General features: G+C 34.1%; 1 pseudogene; it reads right to left on the minus strand.

Annotated features, from left to right (window-relative positions):
* LOC107750293 (sperm flagellar protein 2-like) overlaps positions 1-19,172 on the minus strand; it is a 24,381-nt pseudogene extending 5,209 nt beyond the window's left edge.
* Positions 19,173-20,923: the final 1,751 nt, after the last annotated feature.

Genomic DNA, 20,923 nt, shown 5'->3' on the forward strand with positions numbered 1-20,923 from the left:
TATATATATATAATTATAAAAAAAACTAAATGCATATTTACAATATTCAAAATAAGCTGACTTGATATTTTATTGCAAAATAAGAATTATATTTATAAATCAAGGTATTTGTTCTACTGAATTGATTTTACACTAATTTTAATACAAATAATAAAAATGTGTTTGATAAGATATGTTTTACTGTGTAATAGTTATGAAAATAGTATTTTCTTGCAGTATGATCTTTATTGATATTTAAAAATACCTTAGGTGAAGGTGATATGTGTTCATTTATATAAATGATTACTTTTTATAAATGTATATAAATAGTTAATTCACTGTTTATTAAAAGTTATATATTATATAAATAAATATATTAAAAAGTTTATATATAAGTTTTATAAGTTATATAGCAAAACAAAAATGTATACATAATGGTATTTGTTTTACTAAATTAATTTTATACTATGGTATGTGCAGTATAATCATAACCAAGAAAGCCAAGATGGTGTTGTCATCTTCTCTTGATCTGCTGTCACCCAGCCATCCATCTTCCTCTCACCTGTTCATCTCAGACAGGAAGCGAGTTCCCAGCCACTCCTCCATGTTCCTGTAGGCCTGCTCTGCTCTCTGCTGCAAACTGCTCACTGTTCTGAGCCTTTATCAGCTCCAGACGCAGCTTCACTGCATGTTCTGCACACAAACGCAAAGCATTCTTACGGTTTATACATCACATGCACACACAACATCCTGAAACTGAGGTACCACAAGACAATGTCGCCCAGCAGCTCACGGCGTACCTTCACGTTTCAGTGCGGCTGTAAACTCCTGTTTGATTCGTTTCCTCTCTGCCCTCCTCTTGACCTCCTCAGGGCTCTTCTCCACTGCGGGCTGAGGACTGGGCTCCTGTGGAGGGGTGGGAGCACCTAAAACATCACACACACTAGTGTTAACACATAATAACACAGCTGAAACTCGTATGATGATGGAGCAGTGATGGAGCACTTCACCTTTCTTTTTCCCAGCTTTCCTATTGTCTGTAGCAGAGTTTGAAGTCTGCACTCTCTGTGCCTCCATCTGCTTCTGTTCTTCATCACCCTCCTCTTCTTCTCGCTGCTGCGTCTCTGCCAACACCTGACACAAATGAAGACAGATATATCATCATTTTATATCCAATCAGAATTTTAAGTAGGAACTATTCTTTTTGAAATAATCTAATTTAAAAATGTCTAATTGTGCATAAATAGATAAAAGAATCAACATTACCATGAAACATACACCACCGTTCAAAAGTCTGGAATAATTTTAATGTTTTAATGTTTTTGAAAGAAGTCTCCCATGCTCATGCTCATCAAGGCTGCATTTATTTGATCAATCAAATACAATTTAAAATAACCATTTTCTATTTGAATATATTTTAAAATGTGACCCTGGACCACAAAAGCAGTCTTAAGTCGCTGGGGTATATTTGTAGTAATAGCCAAAAATACATTGTATGGGTCAAAATTATAGATTTTTATTAATGTCAAAAATCATTAGATTAAATATCATAATAATCATTAGAGTAAATTTCCTACTACAAATATATTAAAACTTAATTTTTGATTAGTAATATGCATTGCTAAGAACTTCATTTGGACAACTTTAAAGGCGATTTTCTCAATATTTAAATTTTTTTGCACCCTCAGATTCCAGATTTTCAAATAGTTGTATCTCAGCCAAATATTGTCAGATCCTAACAAACCATACATCAATGGAAAGCTTATTTATTCATACATTGAAAAATTGACACTTATGACTGGTTTTGTGGTCCAGGGTCACAAATGTAATTTATTCCTGCAATGACAAAGCTGATTTTCAGCATCATTACTCCAGTCTTCAGTGTCACAAGATCCTCCAGAAATCATTGTAAGACTGTAAGACATCAAGGCTGATTAAAATTAAGCTTTGCATCACAGAAAATAAATTACATTAAATTTAAAATATATTCAGAAGTTTTACTGCAAAAAGTTTTTACTATTGTAATAATATTTCATAATATTACTGTTTTTACTGTATTTTTAATTTAAAAAATGCACACTTCCTTGATATTAATAAATGCAGACTTGGAGAGCAGTGTTTCAAAAACTAATTATTCCAAACTTTTGACAGGTAGTTTAATTAAAAACTATAAATTAACAATGTAATATTCAACTTAGTAACCAATATAATAGTAATTCTAACATTGAAAGTATTTGTTTTTATACATATGATAATTGTAAAAAACAAAAATTATTTGTCATCTATTATATTGTTTAAAGGGGTCATATGATGCGATTTCAGGTTTTCCTTTCTCTTTGGAGTGTTACAAGCTGATTGTGCATAGATAAGATCCCTGAAGTTGCAAAGACTAAAGTCTCAAAACCAAAGAGATATTCTTTATCAAAGTTAAGACTCTGCCACGCCCCCCTAAAACGGCTCGTTCTAACATGCCCCCACATGTCTACCTCACTATGTGGAAATATTAGCATAACGCGGCCCAATTTCACACAGCATTAAACCACTTTTTTTGGTATAGACTTTTCTATTATAGACTATTCATCTACATTTTGACAACTGATTTGTCAATTGATTTGAGATCTCACACAAAGGCATTTCTAAGATCGCATCCTTCTACTTGAACATAATGAGCTGATGTGATTCAGAGGAATATGTCAGTAGATATATTTCAGTAACAGCTAATATAATTTATTTGAGTTCATTTTGTGATTTCAGGGATAAAACTTAATGCAACAAACTTTAATAGAGTTTAGAGTGAAGTAGCCTCAGACAGCTACTGCAGCCACAGATTTCTGCAAAAGTATAGACAGATCGCAACCTCAAATTGTTTAAGTTGCTGATAACCGATTTATTCACAGATTTTTAGGTGGCTGAAGTTAAGACAGCGTTCTCAAATGATTATCTACTGGCAAAACAGGGCCTCGTATTTTTTAACTTAACAGCAAAATCATTATTAAACACACTGATATAAACACACCATGCTCCTGACGGCGCTGAGTGCTGTCTGGAAGAACTCCTGCAGAAGTTTCTCATCAGGATGGTGCAGAACCTGTCTGAGCAGCTCAGAAGTGGAAGATCTGCAGGAAACCAGTGGAAACCTGACAGCACAAACACATCCGGTTTTTCAACAAACATCCTAAATTTTATATACACCCAAAGACAAAAATAGAAAGCGCACACATTTTAGTTTTCTTCTTGTTCTCCATTTCAGAGTCTTTTTCCTCAGCACTCTTTGTGAGTCTCTCTGACGGCGCAGGAGCAGGGCTGAAATATCAATGTGTAATATATTAACACATTAAAGTGTCTATCTAAACAACTTCACAGTAAAAAAACAACGTCTATGTTCAAAATCGAGTGCTAGTGTACTGTTTACTACACAGAATACACTGCATATTGCTTATTATTTATGTGAAATCGTATGTAAAACAGTAGACATATTGCTAAGATTGTATAATGTTTAAAAGGCAATTAATATTCGTAGGGGTGTGAAGTAACGAATTACAAATACTCACATTACAATGAGTAATGTGACTACTTACAGTACTACTTACAGTAATTAAGTAGTTTTTATCAGTAATTGTACTTTTTTGAGTAGTTAAAAAATTGTGTACTTTTACTTTTACTTGAGTACATTTTAAGTGATGTATCGGTACTTTTACTCCGCTATTTTCCTCAGTTTGTGGTCGTTACATGCTTATTTTAATTTTATTTTTATTCATCAACGTGATTGGATAGAGAGTAATAGGTCTCGTGACTTTCGTCAAATCAAATTGTGCATAGAAAACTTTAACCGCCAACTGTTTATCATGGCTGCTGGAAGTGCATTCTTCAAGCATCACTGATGTGCGCTGTGAAAAAGTGTGTTTGGAAACACAAATTGAGGACCAAATCTGCACCTTATTGATGACATAGATATTCTTCATTCTTTGACAAACAAGATAATGTGAATTACAGATTGTACAACGTTTTTAAAATGTATCAATTGCGGTGTACAGCGTTTATTGTGAGGGGGTAGAATCCACAGCTCAACAGCACAGTACTTTTAAATAGGCTACTCTTTTACTCTTACTCAAGTAGTTTTTTGGACAAGTACTTTTACTCTACTCACACTACATTTTTTGGAAGGTAATGGTACTTTTACTTGAGTATATTTTTTCAGTACTCTTTCCACCACTATTCAGTAATATTATTGATTTAACTGCACGGACACTATCAGATGAGAACAAGATTTGAACTGAATTGTTGAAAATTTGCATGCATACTGCAAAAATAATATATGCTATTCTGAACACAGCCAAAGTCACACATTATGAGATTGATACTTCAGTAGCACGGCAGAAGAGCTGTAGTCCTGTAATGTCTGTGGCATGATGATAACAATATACAGCAGTATGTGAGGTTTGTTTTTTTTTATTTTTGGTGCCTCTTGCTCGACATGGTCATCTGTGATGTCGATCAAAGGGATGCGAGTAAAACCACGTGTAGATTCAGGAAATGTAGTTTTACACATTGCTGTGTAATAATCTCTCAACAGACACAGGGAGTCTTGAAAGCGGCCCACTTCTATCTGCACACAAACACACACACACACACGAACAGAACCATTAGACTTCAAACTCATTCCAGATGTTTTTTCCAGATTAATGTTTAATACCTGCATTAATGCAGAATAATGGTTGATCAGTACAGCAGTGTGATCGTCTAACCAGCTATCATCAATGACACCTGCTCTCTCCTGCGCCGCCTCTTCCTTGTGCTTATCACAGATGTCCCATAGATGTTCACGCAAGTCCTGTACAAAAACACAAACACACACTCATCACAATATGAAAATAAGCAGAAAAGTATGTTTTGTTTTGTTTTTTGGTAAAAACTGTAGCCAATTTGTGATAAACCTGCAGCAAACAAATATGAACTGAAATTGTTTTGCAACTGTGAATATTATATTTATTGTTTTGTTTGCCTGTTTTTAACAATAAATACAATGTACAATGTAACACAAATACAATTTTAATACAAAATAAATATACAAAAAAAAAATACTTGAAAAACATTACACACAGACATAACATATAAAATGAAACTAAAACTAAAAAATAAAATAACAATTTATTAATTAAACTGCATTTTCCTTGCTTTATTGCTAATAAATATACTGCAAATTTATTTTAAGGTCTTCTCCCAATCTTCACTGATTTTTGCTTTTTGAAGTTAATTAACATTTGAGAATAATTTACCAAATGTGTTTTTTATTTGTGTGCGCTGAAATATAGCATGTATTGCCTGTGAAAATATGTAACTTTTGTGTGTTTTTTTTAAGGTTACATGCAAAAAAAATTAAAAAACGTAGTATTTTTGTCTTGTTTTTCAGTACAAATACATTTCATAAACATTCTTAAATGAAGATACATTTACCTGAGGGTCTTCTAAAAATTTTATTAAAATTAAATGAGTTTATAATTAATACATATCTGCCAGTGGGGTAAGAAAACAATTTAATCTCAAAAGGAAAACAAGTTTATTTTTCTTACCCTATTGGTAGAATTATTTAGCACAACAAATACATTTTTTTTCAGAAAACAAGACTTTATATCTTGTCATTTTCCTTCTCAAGTAAATGTATCTTGATTTGAGAATGTTTAAATATTTGTACTGAAAAAAAGAAAAAAATACTGAGGAAGAAAAGCTTTTTTTTTTTTCCCAGTGTAAGAGATTGTCTCATATCCAGTCTTTGATGGAGTTCCCCCTTTGGTCTCCTCGTCCTCTCTGATGTTGTCAGGAACGCTGTTATAATCACACTGCCATGCGCTTACAAACTCCTGCTTCAGATCCGGCTTCTGTGAGTACTGCCTGAAGTTCTCCCTGAAACACACACACACTTATGTTATACACTTACACACACATACACAGGCCTCACGTCACAAACACGAGCACTGCTCTCTCGCCGGATGTTGTAGAGGTGGTGAATGATGAGCTCACGTTCACTGCGGAGGTTCTGCATCACTGCTTTGATGTTAGTCACGTATGAATTACAGATGTTCTCCCAGGACGGCACAAGATACTCTGGGATCTCCTGCAAAACGGTGACCAACATAACAGAAAAACAAAACTGACATGATATAAATGGGTCATATAATACATTTATATCATATTAAAATGTTTTTTGTTTTTTTAGCTGTTCACAACCACTTTAAGTCCTATAGTGTAATCTCTACATTAGATGTTCTATATTAAATTTCTATTTCAAATAAATGCTGTTATTTTAAAATTTTCAAAGAATCCTGAAAAAAAAAATGTATCACAGTTTCCACAAAAATATGAAGCAGTACAACTGTTTTGAACATTGATAATAATAAGAAATGTTTTCGGAGCATCAAATCAGCATATTAGAATGATTTCTGAAGGATCATGTGACACTGAAGACTGGAGTAATGATGCTGAAAATTCAGCTGTGCGTCACAGGAATAAATTACATTTAAAAAATATATTAACATAGAAAACGGTTATTTTTAATTACAATAATATTTCATTTAATGCAGAGTATCACTGCATTTTTGATCAAATAAATGCAGCCTTGGTGATTACTGAGTGTAATGGCTTTCCATCTGATATTCCAAATCAAACAGACTTTTTGAATGTAATTTTACCATGTTTAATCAGCATGTCAGTCTTCTGAGAGACCGTGTGTTACGTGTGTGTATGTGCCTTTGGTAAAGGTTCCTCCACGTAGCGCCTTCCAGCAGATTTCGGGGGAGCTGCTTTAGACTTAGCAGAGCAGGCACTTTCTGGACGGGTGTGTTCAAGTGAGGAGGATGTAGACATTTTCCTGGAGTGACCCAGAGCTGCTCCTATGGGAAAGGACAGAGAGCATTCACTAGATTACGCATTTGCAAAAGGAAATAGAGCTTAAAAGGCAGCAGATGGATAATGTTAAAGTTTTAGGTAGAAAAATTAGAGATTTTTAAAAATTTCTATTCTACAAAACGTTTGAATGAGTATGTAGCAAGCTGAATTATTAGCAGAAAATTGTGGAGAAATAAAGAAATAAAAATATCAGCAATTGCACACTTTTGCTCAGTTTGAATATAATTGAGGTGTTTTTTTTCCCTCAACAAAACCATGTATACATACTTTTCTTGCTGTTGTTATTTTTAAATTTTATCCAAAGGTTGAATAAACGGTTTCATAAAAAAAAAAATTGACATTTCCTATTTCAGGCTTTACAGGGTTAAGTAATAGGGTTAAGTCAATCCTTTTTCAACTGAGTCCATAGTGTCCATCAGAGCCATCTTCACGTTACTGAAGAGAGTGTCCTCGTCTACATCTGCAGAGACTTTCACTAAAATATTCTGCTGGTCACCAAACCATTTCTCCAGTTTTGGCCATGTGTCATGGAAACCACTAATTCTGTTAAAGAAACCATAACAAACAAAAACTTCTGAACATCAGAAAATCTGAACAGCAGCACAACACATTTCTCCCTATTTCTCCATTATGTGACATTTTTGAGTGAAAAGCATTCAATAAAAAGAAAAAAAAAAGTTGATTTTATGAATTGGGACTTGACTGGATCATGTAATGTTACACTATTTTCTAGCACAAAATGATATCAGTCAAAAAGAAAAGTAATTTCCTTCCTGTGGAATAACATGTATGGATGAATCATTGGAAAATCACTCTAGAAACATCCATTAAAAGTAGTAAATACAGTCAGTTTGTTGTTCTGTTCAATGTAAGGATAATGTTGAGCAATTTGTTAAGTGACCTTCTTTATGTAAAAAAAATAAAAAAATACAGTCCATTTTGATTTTAAGTGGACTTTAAATGGCTCAGAAACCACTTTATTTGTTAGAGGAATATCTGTACTTTTATTTAAAGAAACAGAAACTGCACTTGTTAAAATTACAAATTACTTGCTTCTTGCATCAGACCAAGGCTGCATCTCATTGCTAGTTTTACTTGACCTTAGTGCTGCGTTCGACACTATAGATCATGACATACTCATAGATCGATTACAAAACTATACAGGTATTCAAGGGCAGGCTTTAAGATGGTTTAGATCCTAAATGTCCGATCGCTACCACTTTGTTAATTTAAATGGGGAGTCATCTCAATTATCACCAGTAAAATATGGAGTGCCAAAAGGATCTGTCCTAGGTCCTCTGCTATTTGCAATATACATGTTGCCCCTTGGTAATATTATAAAAAAATACGGGATTAGTTTCCACTGTTATGCCGATGATACTCAACTATATATCTCAACAAGACCAGATGAAACTTCTAAATAATATAAGCTAACAGAATGTGTTAAAAATATAAAAGATTGGATGACCAATAATTTTCTCCTATTAAATTCGGATAAGACAGGATTAGTTTCCACTGTTATGCTGATGATACTCAACTACATATTTCAACAAGACCAGAAGAAACTTCTAAATTATCTAAGCTAACAGAGTGTGTTAAAAATTTGAAAGATTGGATGACCAATAATGTTCTCTTATTAAATTCGGATAAGACAGAGATATTTACTAATTGGACCAAAAGACAGTACACAAATTCTCTTCGATTACAATTTGCAACTAGACGGATGTACTGTTACTTCCTCTACAGTAAAAAATTTGGGTGTTATATTAGATAGCGACTTGTCTTTTGAAAATCATATTTCCCATGTTACAAAAACAGCATTCTTCCATCTTAGAAACATTGCCAAACTACGAAATATGTTACCTGTTTCTGATGCAGAAAAGCTAGTTCATGCATTAATGACCTCTAGACTGTACTATTGTAATGCACTGCTAGGTGGTTGTCCTGCATCTTCAATAAACAAGCTACAGGTAGTCCAAAATGCAGCGGCTAGAGTCCTTACCAGGTCAAGAAAATATGATCATATTACCCCAATTTTACAGTCACTGCAAAAGTCACTGACCTCAGTTGATGCCAACCCTGAAAAAACATACATAACTACCAAATTTTTCCGTACATTTCTGCCATATGTACATTAACTGACAGTCACCACTGATAAGCTACCACTAAATATTGTAGAAACTTAATTTGCTGTAAAGTTGCTTTGCAATGATTTGTATCGTGAAAAGCGCTATACAAATAAACTTATATAAAATAACAACAACTTTGTATGATGTCCCCCTAGAAAAAGTTTGTCATCATTTGCTTTTGAAATATTAAAAAAATGGTTTAGTTTATTAAATAATAAATACCGGTAGAACGTCTCAAATGAGAATAATATTTCTTTGACTCCAAAAGCAGGTTTTTGATGTTACTTTGGTTACCTTTTTCCATTAGCATTGCACTTTTCTGCTTGTTTTACTGTATTCATATGGTAACAGAGTGGGCATTTTTAATTCATTTCTATGGAGGCCAAACTACACGCTCTCACAGGGAATTGTAGGATTGACAGAGGACTGGAGAAAGCACTGAGAGCAGTTGAGAGCGTCCAAGAGTCAACTGACAAATGACAGGCAAAAATGCTCAATCACTCAATCAGTCAATCACTGTGAAGTTTGCTGTTAAGTGAAGTCCTCTGTCATGAGCATTTACAAATATGCCTATTATGCTGAAGTCTCTGCTGGATTTAGTGCATAAATCATATTGTTTACACATTGCTAATTTCATTCAGATTTCAAATGCAGTTTGGACGCATTCATTGTGACTAGACTGGCTGCGTTAACAAAAGTGTATTAGCATTTGTGTATTTGGGGATTACAAGATCAAGCTTGCATCTTTCCAACTGTGATTGTGTATATACTTTATATATCGGACATAACGAAAACAATCATAGATTATACACATTCACTACAAACACACTGTACGTTTTCACACACCTGTGCTGTATCTGTTTCCTCCCCAGGCTTTTTTCATCGGAGAAGGATGCTGGATCTTGTGTGTCCACATCTGTCATACTCATCTTTTCATCTGGAGCATCACTGCCGTCTCTCTCCTGCTCTACGCTCTCCCCGTCTACTAATAAGTAGCTTTATTATTATTACATACTAAAAACGATAAAGCCCATCATGTTGGTAAGAGTAACTAACGATAAAGTAAATCTGAGATTAACATCTAGCAGTACAATCTGTGTTCACTCACCAGCCTGATGGGCGGCTCGCTCTAGAACCTGCTCATCTGAGACGTCTAACAGCACCACTAGGTCCAGTGCAGGGGGTGGGTCTTTAGGAGCGTTTTTGCTTTGTGTTTTTGTCTCAGCCTGATCAGGCTCAGTCCCGTTCAGAGCTTTCTGCAGCACCTGAGCCTGACTGATGTCCACTGGGAAGACGTCAAGAATCCAGCCACTGTCAGCAGGGATGTTCCTGAAGAACACGACAGAAGGGAATCAGACCGATTTTTAAGAATATTAGAAGTGCACTAAGTAAATAAAAGTTTTTCATGTGCACCAGGGTTATTATAGTTAAATAATTTTTATTTATTAAATTAAAATAAACATTACCTGAAATAAAACAAAAAATATATTTTATTTTATTACTAAAAAAAACAAACTAAATAAGCTAAAACTAATAAATAAAAATTAATAAAATCTATAAAGACAAAGTAAAACTAGTAAAACATACAAAAACGAAATTACAAATTCTTTAACTAAAATGAATAAAAATAAAATAAAAAACAACAATAGTATATCAATGAGAGTAAAACAACACTGATGTGCACTCAAAGCGGGAACATTTTGTCTTAATTTCTGTATAAAAAGTAAAAACTGCAAAAACGTCAGAAAATTTTTATCTGCTTAAAATAAAACAATATGACAATAACAAAAACAAGTATGGTGTTGAGACAAAGTTCTTTACCTGATAGCATTCACTATGATGTCAACCAGAAGATTATCAGGAACAGCTTTTCGTGTCCTAAGAGCCTTCTCTACCGCTGCACCTCGCTGTGCTCGCAACGACCACTGCAGAGCAGATCATAGTACATCATGGACCATATCAAAGAGCTCACTGCTGCTAAATACAGAGAGGAAAACTGAGTTCACATGGAGAGGGGCTTTGCGATTGCCTTTACTTTTTCTTTGTCCTCTTTTTCGAGAAGTCCAGATGTCTTATGCGGCTGAGGTCCTGATGCGAGACATCCAGAAGAGCAGATCACTATTATAACTTGAGTGAGCATTTTCATAGTAAATAATATCAGTCTTTATTGGGTTTTTGGTTTAGTTAAAGGGCATTTATAGAAAACCATATGAAAAGAAAGAATGCACTAATATGCAGTTAAATTAATATAAATTTAGATATACATGTAAGAATAAGTGTAATCAATTAGCACAGAAATCAAAAGCAAATAAAAAAATGATTATTAGTATTTTAGTCTACTAAATGATTAAATGTCAATGGAAATACTTGGTCCTCCATGGGGTGCATAACGTTAAATTAATAAATAGAGTATACGAATACGCAGAAATAAACAAATACACTACCTTTCAAAAGTCTGCAATTTGTAACACTTTGTAACGTTTTTGAAAGAAGACTCTTTTGCTCATCAAGGCTGCATTTATTTGATCAGAAATACAGTAAAAACAGTAATATTATGAAATATTATTACAATTTAAAATAACTGTTTTCTATTAGAATATACTTTCAAATGTAATTTATTCCTGTGATGCAAAGCTGAATTTTCAGCATCATTACTCCAGTCTTCAGTGTCACATGATCCTTCAGAAATCATTCTAATATGCTGATTTGCTATATGATACATTTTGTCAGAATTCTTTGATGAATAGACATTTTAAAGGACAGCATTTTTTTTGGATATAGAAATCTTTTGTAATATTATAAGTCTTAACGGTCACTTTTGATCAATTGAATGCATCCTTGCAAAAAAAAAAAAAAAAAAAAAAACTTTTGAATGGTAATGTAAATAAATAAATGTCAGAGTTTTAAAAGTTGTCTAATATTCCCACAAACCTGTTTCTAGAGGGGAGGATTTCTCCTCCTCTTCTTCTCTCTGGGGCTGCTCAGTACGTTCTGTCGGAGAACCATTTCTCTCCAAGCTCTTCTGAGCATGGCAAATACAAGGTCAGCTCCAGCAGGAAAATTAAACAGTATAATGAAGTAAATTAAATTGTTGCACAGAAAACAGTACAGTTACACACAACACAAACTATTCCAAAAATATTGTCAGACCTGCTGGTTTTCTACTACAAAAAAACCTGAACGTTTACTTTAGTGAATTTTCCTGACCTGTGACTCTTTTTGGCTTTCACTCGCGCGGCCTGTTTTTCTTGCTGATAGACTGATAGAGCATCCTGGATCAAAGGGTTGGCTGAGAGCACATGGATGCCAAGAGTTGATTCCCAGAGATGAACAAACAGCAAGTCAGGAAATTTAGATAATATTCTGACATGATGAAGCATATTCATTCAATATGATGAAACTCCTACCATTGCTGATCCTGGTGTGGCAGGAGGTTTTGCCCGAGTAGGATTTTCCCAGCATGCACGCTCTGATGGTGCAACAGGGAAACAGAGGAGGAGGAGTGCTGGCGCTGGGTGGGACTATCATGCTCTGTAGGCAGCTCAACACATGATTCAGAATATCATTTACTGGAGGGGCTTGACTCTCGCCCTCTTCATGCCAAACCCACTCACCCTTCATGGCCTGAAGAGAACAGACAGAAAGACACATGTGCATTATACTTGCACAGACATGTAAACGAACCCGTCCCTCAACTGTTATTTCATTTATGATATACTCCTTACCACATACTCGTTGTAGTCTTGATTGTTGAGTATTTGGAGCTTCTCCAGCTCAATGATCTGTTCTGGTGTGGGTTCAGCAGGGGCGGGATCCACACTGGCCACGTCATACAGCGGCTTAACACTGAAAAACAGCTCCATCCACTCCTGCATCAGCTTCACTGGTAACAGACTGAGAAAGAGTGGAGATGAAGAACAGATGGTCATTTTTTACCTACCACATCTCCAAATCAGCATATTAGAATGATTTCTATATGATCACGTGAAACTATGAAGACTGGAGTAATGATGCTGAAAATTCAGCTTTACATCACTGGAATAAATTACATTTTAAAATATATTCAAATAGAAAACAGCTATTAGAAATTGTAATATTATTTCACAATATTACTGTTTTTACTGTACTGTACTAGTTTTTAAATAAACTTTTAATGTCTCAACATTTGAACAGTAGTGTCTATTTAAAACAAATGCAGGAAAATATAATTTTTAGTTTCATTATAATGCACTATAAAGGTTGTTTACATAACACATTAAACTTTTTATTTCAAAATCCATAGTTTCTTTTGTTTTTAAAATCTGTGATTGCTGTTTAGTAGAGTGATCAGGGAAATAAATACTTGGCTGTGAGGAGCCGATATTCTCCAGCTTTGGTTGCCAGATCAACAATCTGTCCCAGAATTCCTCTGCAGGTGTCAAAGTGTTTACGATAGCGAGCTTGAGCGCGATCGGCAACTAGCTGTTTGTGTAGCTCACGCTCCATCCTGAAGATGAACCTGGACAATGGCAAAGATGGGACATAATCAGGACCACTCAAAAACTTTTTCTGATACCCTATGGGTTGTTTTGTTTGTGTGTGTGTGTGTACGATCTCTCACAGCTTCTCTGTCCATGGCCTCTTGGAAGTCTTGAAGGCATCTTTCCTGGTACTGTCTATCTGGAAGATCCGGTTCTGTCGCAGTGCCTCTTTCTGCTGTTTAATTTGCATCAGCTGCACAGCGATCCTCTTCTCCTGCTGCGTCTGATGCATCAGTCGATTGATCATCTGTTCCTCTCGCAATACCTCCTGCAGAAAGAATATCAACGCAAGAATCAGATTTGATCAAGACATACACTTCCAGTCAAAAGGTTGACACTTTTTTTGACATTCATACATTAATGTAAAGAGTCTGAAGAGTCTAAACACATTTTACATAGTGTTGTTAACCATGTACTGCATTTTGAACACAGCTGATGTTTAACCCTATAAAGCCTGGCTTATAAAAATAAAAGTCTGAAAAGTCTATTTTTATAGAATGGAAGAGTTTATCAAAACTTTAGACAAAATTTTTTTTAAAGTTTGCACGTGTGTTTTTTGTTGAGTATCATATTTCTTTAGAGCTTTAGTAAAGCAGTACTACTTACAAAATTGTCACTCAACATCTCCCAGTAATGTCTTAGATGATATTTAAATGCATAGTTTTATGATCAAAGCTCTGTAGTTTGTATTGTTTTATTGCAATGCAATGACGATTGAGAGATACAAATAAACATTACACAAAAGCCTGATGGATCATACTTGATGCTTACATTTTAACATGATTTTTCTAAAAAATAAAGTAAGGGTAATCAAGTAAAACAAAAAAGTTGCCTTAGTAGCAACTGTTCATCCAGAAATATTACAAACAATATAAAACTTATTCTTATGCTTACTTTATAAAAAACAGGACATTTTCAAAAAGACGTGTACCATGACCTGAAGTGGGATAATTACACTAAAAGGCCTTTTACTTGCTAAAAAAGTATAAACTATCAACCAGACGTCAGGAAGCATGTAGTAGATTGCGTACAGATTTGCGTTTTTTCAGCAAAGTTTTGATCTGAAAATTAGAGGCCTTAGCTTGTGTATCAAATATGAAACAGTAGGTTTTACAGGGTTCAAATGAGCCAAGCCTGTGGTCACCTGCTGAGCTTCATGGGCTTGGAGTTGTTCCATCAGTGCACGGTGTCTCCGCATCTCTCTCTGTTCCCGGGCAGCAGAGTCTTCCTCCAGATGCTGACGGATGTTCTCGATGTACTCGATGTTCCAATGTTCTTTGTCACCTGTACTCATTGACTGGGTTACACGACCACTGTAAATCCAGGTACAGTTTGTTATATCCCAGATCTCACCTAATCAATAAGTAGTTTTTTCCAGTTTTGTGTGGAATAAGACTTAGATGGACAGTGAAAGAACTGTGAGTGGTATGTCGGCCTGCTTTTGTGCAGTTTTTGTTTGTATTCCTAGGATTTCAGCATTATGCAAACATACCTGTAAGAAAGGCTCCACCTCCAGCAGGAGAAATCCTCTTCTGGTTCTTCTCAAACTGAGCGATCTCATGATGAACATACTGAAAATCACACTGCATCTTAAAGAGTGCTCACTGAACACAATCAAATCCTGTCAAAACAACTTCTGACAATTGTTTTTCTGTATGAATCTTTTTTTTTTTTAGTATTCCAATCCATCCAGATTTAGTAGTAGGAAACAATAAATGACCTTATGGCAATTCTTATTACCATAATGCAAAAGAGATCATACATTTTAATGTATTTATACATCATAGTAACAGTGTTATTTTAGTATTATTTATATTCTATTATAGTATTTATTAATGTTCTGAATTGCTTTTATTTTTATATTTGCTGTTTTAATTTTAATTTCAATATTTATATTTAGCTTTCATTAATACATTTTTCAAATTATATACTATAATATAGTATTTATTAATATTTTGAATTTGCTTTTATTTTTATATTTTCAGTTTCACTTTAATTTTAGTCTAAGTTTTAGTCATTTTGATATGTGCTTTTGTTATTTTTTATATTTCTATTTAGCTTTAATTATTTAATTTTTTTGTTCATATATAGTATTTATTAATATTTTGATTTTGCTTTTATTTATATATTTTTAGTTTAATTTTAAGTTTGAGTAATTATCTGCTTCTGTCATTATTATTAATTTTTTCTTATTTCTATTTATCTTAATTTTTTCAGTTTTAGTTTTAGTAATTCTTCAACGTAAAAAATAGAAATGTAGTCTTGGCAAATAATTGAAATAAGTTTAAGTTTTTTTAAGTTAAACGTTTTTTTTTATTGAATATTTGTATTTTATTTCAGATTTATTTCAATTACCGATCATCTATTTATTCTTAGTTTTAGTTAACAATAACAATACTGCAGTACTGTATTACAAACTTGAGAACATAGTGGGTAAATATGCATAACTATCATGAAAATAACGTCAAAAGTGTTGTTCACCTCAGCCTCTTGCTTTTTGCGGAACTGAAGCTGTTTCTCAGAAGCTCTTGACGTGCGAGCGTGTGGAGGTTTTGGGATCTGGACTATAGCCGACTGAATCTGAATCATGATCTCATGCTGTTTTCTGCGTGCCTGCCGGTGCTGACAAACAACAAATCATATCAATCTCAGCCAACACTATCACATGTTGATTTACTCGATTCACAGTAAAGCACAGGCAAATCCAAGTAGTGGTTTAACACCCAAGAAAACAGTTTGATGCTACTGAATAAATAAGGTTAAAGGTAGTTATTGATCACTGGGAAATGTTAGCTATGGTTTATCTGTAGAAAGGCACACCTTCTCAATGTTCCTCAGCCTCCTCTCCTCCTGCCGTTTGAACCGGTCCTCCTCCTTCAGGAGTTCAGCCATGACCGAGCGGTTGTACATATCCTGCCCTCTTTTTCTTTCTTTCTTTCTTTCGCATCTTCAGATCCGTCTCACGCTTTACCACCGTCTTCAAGCGCTGTGAGACAAACGGCCTGAAATCAGACTCCTTTGTGTGGTCCCAACTTGTGTTGGTAAAGCTAATCAAAACATGAAGCTATCCTAACCTGGAAATATAACCACCAGGGAATCATACCGCCCTAGAGAGAGCTTTATTTGAGCTTGTACGACTGTATCACCTCAGTATAGATGCTGTTCTCTCTGTGGTGTAGTTGGGCCGTGGCTGCAGGCTGCATGAGCTCCATGGCTGCGGCAGTGAGGCCTGATCTCTTCTTCTTCTGCAGCAGTATGAAGAGCTGGTAGAGCAGATGTGTGGCCGCCCCCTGCCTGCCCTGCATCACCGCTTTGGCCATGGCCAGGTCAAAGGGCACACCCAGCAGCTGCAGGGTGGGCTCAATACGGGTGAAGTTATTTAGCTTCGCATTTGCCGTGCTGTGGAAAAACACAAACACAGACATAATGATTAGGATATCTGATCATGGCTGTTAGAAATACATTTAGACTATAATTTAACATTAAAATACAATTTCCTTCATGAGATTAATAACGTATCTGTCTATCTGGATGAATCTCACAAAAACATGTCACACTTCACCCCAAAATCAAAATATATACACTGCTGTTCAAAAGTTTGGGATCAGTAAGATTTTTAATGTTTTTTTTTTTGTTTTTTTAAAGAAGTCTCTTCTGTTCACCAGGGCTGCATTTATTTGACCAAAAACACAGAAAAAACAATAATATTGTAAAATATTATTACTATTTAAAATACTGGTTTTCTATTTTAATATACTTTAAAATATAATTTATTTCTGTGATGCAAAGCTTCATTTTCAGCATCATTACTCCAGTCTTCAGTGTCACATGATCCTTCAGAAATCATTCTTATATGCTGATTTATTATCGATGTTGAAAACTGTTGTGCTGCTTAATATTTTTTTGGAACCTGTGATTATTTGATGAATAAAGTTAAGAGCAACAGTGTTTATTTAAAATTGAAATCTTTTCTTTATGACTTTATCACTTTTTTTTATCAATTTATCACATCCTTGCTGAATAAAAGAATTCATTTCTTTCAAAAGAAAAAAAAATACTGACCCCAAACTTTTTAGTGAATATTATTACAAAAGATTTTACTATTTTTAATAAATGGTGTTCTTTTTAACGTTTTATTAATCAAAGAATCCTAAAAAAAAAGTATCACAGGTTCCAAAAAAAAAAAAAAAAATGAAGCAGCAAAACTGTTTCCAGTATCGATATTAAATCAGCATATTAGAATGATTTCTGAAGGATCATGTGACACTGAAGGAGTAATGATGCTGAAAATTCAGCTTTGATCACAGGAATAAATTATATTTTGAAGTATATTAACATAGAAAACCATTATTTTAAATTGCAATAATATCTCAAAGTATTACTGTTTTTTTCTGTATTTCTGATCAAATAAATGCAGCCTTGATGAGCAGAAGAGACTTCTTTAAAAAACATTTAAAATCTTACTGATCCCAAACTTTTGAATGGAAGTGTATTTTTAAAAATCTGTCTATCTATTGCATAGATACAATACAAACACAGAATTATAAAATACAGTAGAAATCAAAATATAGGCTCTACCATAGAAACATATGACATTCACAAGACGAATAAAACAGCCACAATTATTACCTGTCAGATATAAATATAGACATTTATGAATGGATAAGGCGCGTTAACCCATATGCTAAAAGCTATAACTTCGTAACTTGCACAACAAACACTTACCAATGACTTTTGACAGCCGGAGCTCTATATTCCGCCACTGAGAGACAATGTCTGACATTCTGAACGTTTAATTTGAAAGCCAATAATGTCCATATAAATGTAACGTTAAGGATAATCTAGGTCAGTGATTCCCAACCTTTTTTTAGTCGCGGCATCCTTTGGAAATTTTAACAAACTTGTGGCACCCTACAAAATTAATTTTGTCACAATATTTGAATTTCTAACTTCGATATGATAATTTGAAAAGTGTAGATATTCGGTACAGCAGGGAAGAACTGCAGAATATGATGTCATAAAGATATTTTTAATATTATTTAAAAAATTTGTCCATCAATGGTGGCAATCAGTAGGCCAATTTCTAATGAAGAGACCAATTTATATGACAGACTTTAATGTAGGCTTTTATTCATATGTAAACATTGCGAGATAGTTATAATGGTAATTAAACAAAGTTTTGATTTTACAGCTGGGTAATTTTGTTGCAGTAGCACAGTGGAGCGACTGAGCGGAGCGCACACGCATAGAGCGGGATAATACGCAGAGCGTCACACCACGTCAAAGTGAAACCTGAGTGGTGAACTAATTTTCGGCAGCCGAAATTTCGGTGCATCTCTAATTATTGGCGACATCAGAAATGGATATTATATAATAAATGCTTTTTTGAACATTTTAGCAATTTAAAAATATTAAAAAATGATTTTTTTACGCGGCACCCCGGTTGGGAAACACTGATCTAGGTAGCTGTGTAGTTCATTTTGTTTTGGGGAGTGTCTCGTTTGGGCGTGGTGTTGCCACAGCAACCGAACTACCAGGCGCCGAGCGCTGAGGTCCAACCAATATTTTCTGAATGGAATTCACGGCAGACTGGATGTACCTTGTGAACTAAATTTCCCACATCTTTGCTAAAGATATTCATTGCCACTATGATCTGTTTGTCGTTATTTGATCAAATACAGTAAAATAAAAAACGTGTGCATGTTTCCCCATTTAATTTTTATATATAAAATTTAAACATATAGACAAATTTTAAACTTCTAAAAATCAAATCAATATTATCGAAGCTGATTTCCACCATGCAAGAAAAAAAAAAGGAATTCTCACATATATATATATTATATTATATTATATTATATGGATATATATATATATTATATCTGATATAAACTCGATATTCTGAGAAAAAATGGGGGGAGGAATCAGAATTCTGAGTTTATTCTGACTTTTTTTCTTCAGAATTCTCAATTTCAAGATAAAAACAAGGGGTTTCGAGAAAAAAGACGAAAAAATCTTTATGTAAATCTGAGTGTATTCCAGGGAGGGCTTCATCTATTTTAACTCCGTAAAAAATAAACTTGAAAATCTATTTATTCTTAAAATTATTCATACTCAACTGAAATCCTTCAGGTTTCGATCCAAATTATGAACTCAAACAGGAATCTTACACCAAAGACTTATTAATGAATATGAATTAAAATTGTAGTTGCATTTTAATAAGCCTTCTATGTATTATTGCTGGAGGTTTGAAAATGCATCAATTTAACTTTAATTAAAACTTCAAAATTCCACAATCTCCTGAGGAAATATTAAACTGTGCATGTGTTTTATTGGTAAAGGAGAAAGCCCTTTATATGAAACACCACAGAAATAGAAAGACTTATTTTTAAAACCAAAAACTTTTAAATGTGAGATCTACAAAAGGAAAGAACTGAATGTTGAACATGTTGCTAAAGCGTTAGGATAGAGCCTCAGTATAACAAGAGAAGGGTGAAAGTTGTGGTGGGTTTATAGAGGTGAAAATGACCGACATCAGATGTTCCTTTATGAGCACTGCTGCCATCCTCCTGTCTGGAGGAAACAAACGCTCTCTCTGCACTAAACAACGCTCTGCGCCATTTTAGACTGGAATACGGGTAAAGCGGCGTTTAGAGGTTCAGAAAATCATTACCAGGGGAATTACTGACAAAGCAAATATTCCTGCACTTTTATTGCATACAGATTTCTCAATGCTTTTACAAAAGCAATAATATGCAACGCAATGTCCAAAGGCACAATAATCACAGAAAAACTTTATTGGATTTGGATTTATTGTCTATAATAATACAGACTGGTTGATATTCTGTTAGTGTATTAGCAGTAGAGTAATAGGAGCCCAGATACATCTTGTTTTTTTCTTACACGTGTTTACACGCACTCGTATAGCGTTATATTGAATTATTTCATATTCCTCATTCATAGCTCATCTGTTCCTTTCTCTCTGAACGCTGAATGTGGAATCTGTCATGCATACAAAGGCAATAATATTAATGTAATATTAACTTGGGTGCAATATTCCCATCTGATGATCTTCATGCTCAAGAGAAAAGAAACTATTTACATCAGTGTTGTTAACATATTTACATTAACGCCTCATACATGTAGTGTGACGTCCTACTGATCTCTCATCTTGAATGCTCAAATCTGATTTAGACGTGTATATATATCTCAGATTAGGCCTACTTTACTGAGACAGCCTATAACATCGGTTCATTTGACATTTTTACTCCTAATAACATGCTCATCTTGGCTACAAAATGCACAGCTAAGGCTTTCGAAGCATATTCTTTAACAGTTAAAAAACAAAAACATTGTATACCCATTGACATTTGTGTATTATACATTCATAAAAGC

This window comes from Sinocyclocheilus rhinocerous, unplaced genomic scaffold (assembly GCF_001515625.1).
Source record: "Sinocyclocheilus rhinocerous isolate Xijiao unplaced genomic scaffold, SAMN03320098_v1.1 scaffold181, whole genome shotgun sequence".
NCBI classification, from domain to species: Eukaryota; Metazoa; Chordata; class Actinopteri; order Cypriniformes; family Cyprinidae; genus Sinocyclocheilus; species Sinocyclocheilus rhinocerous.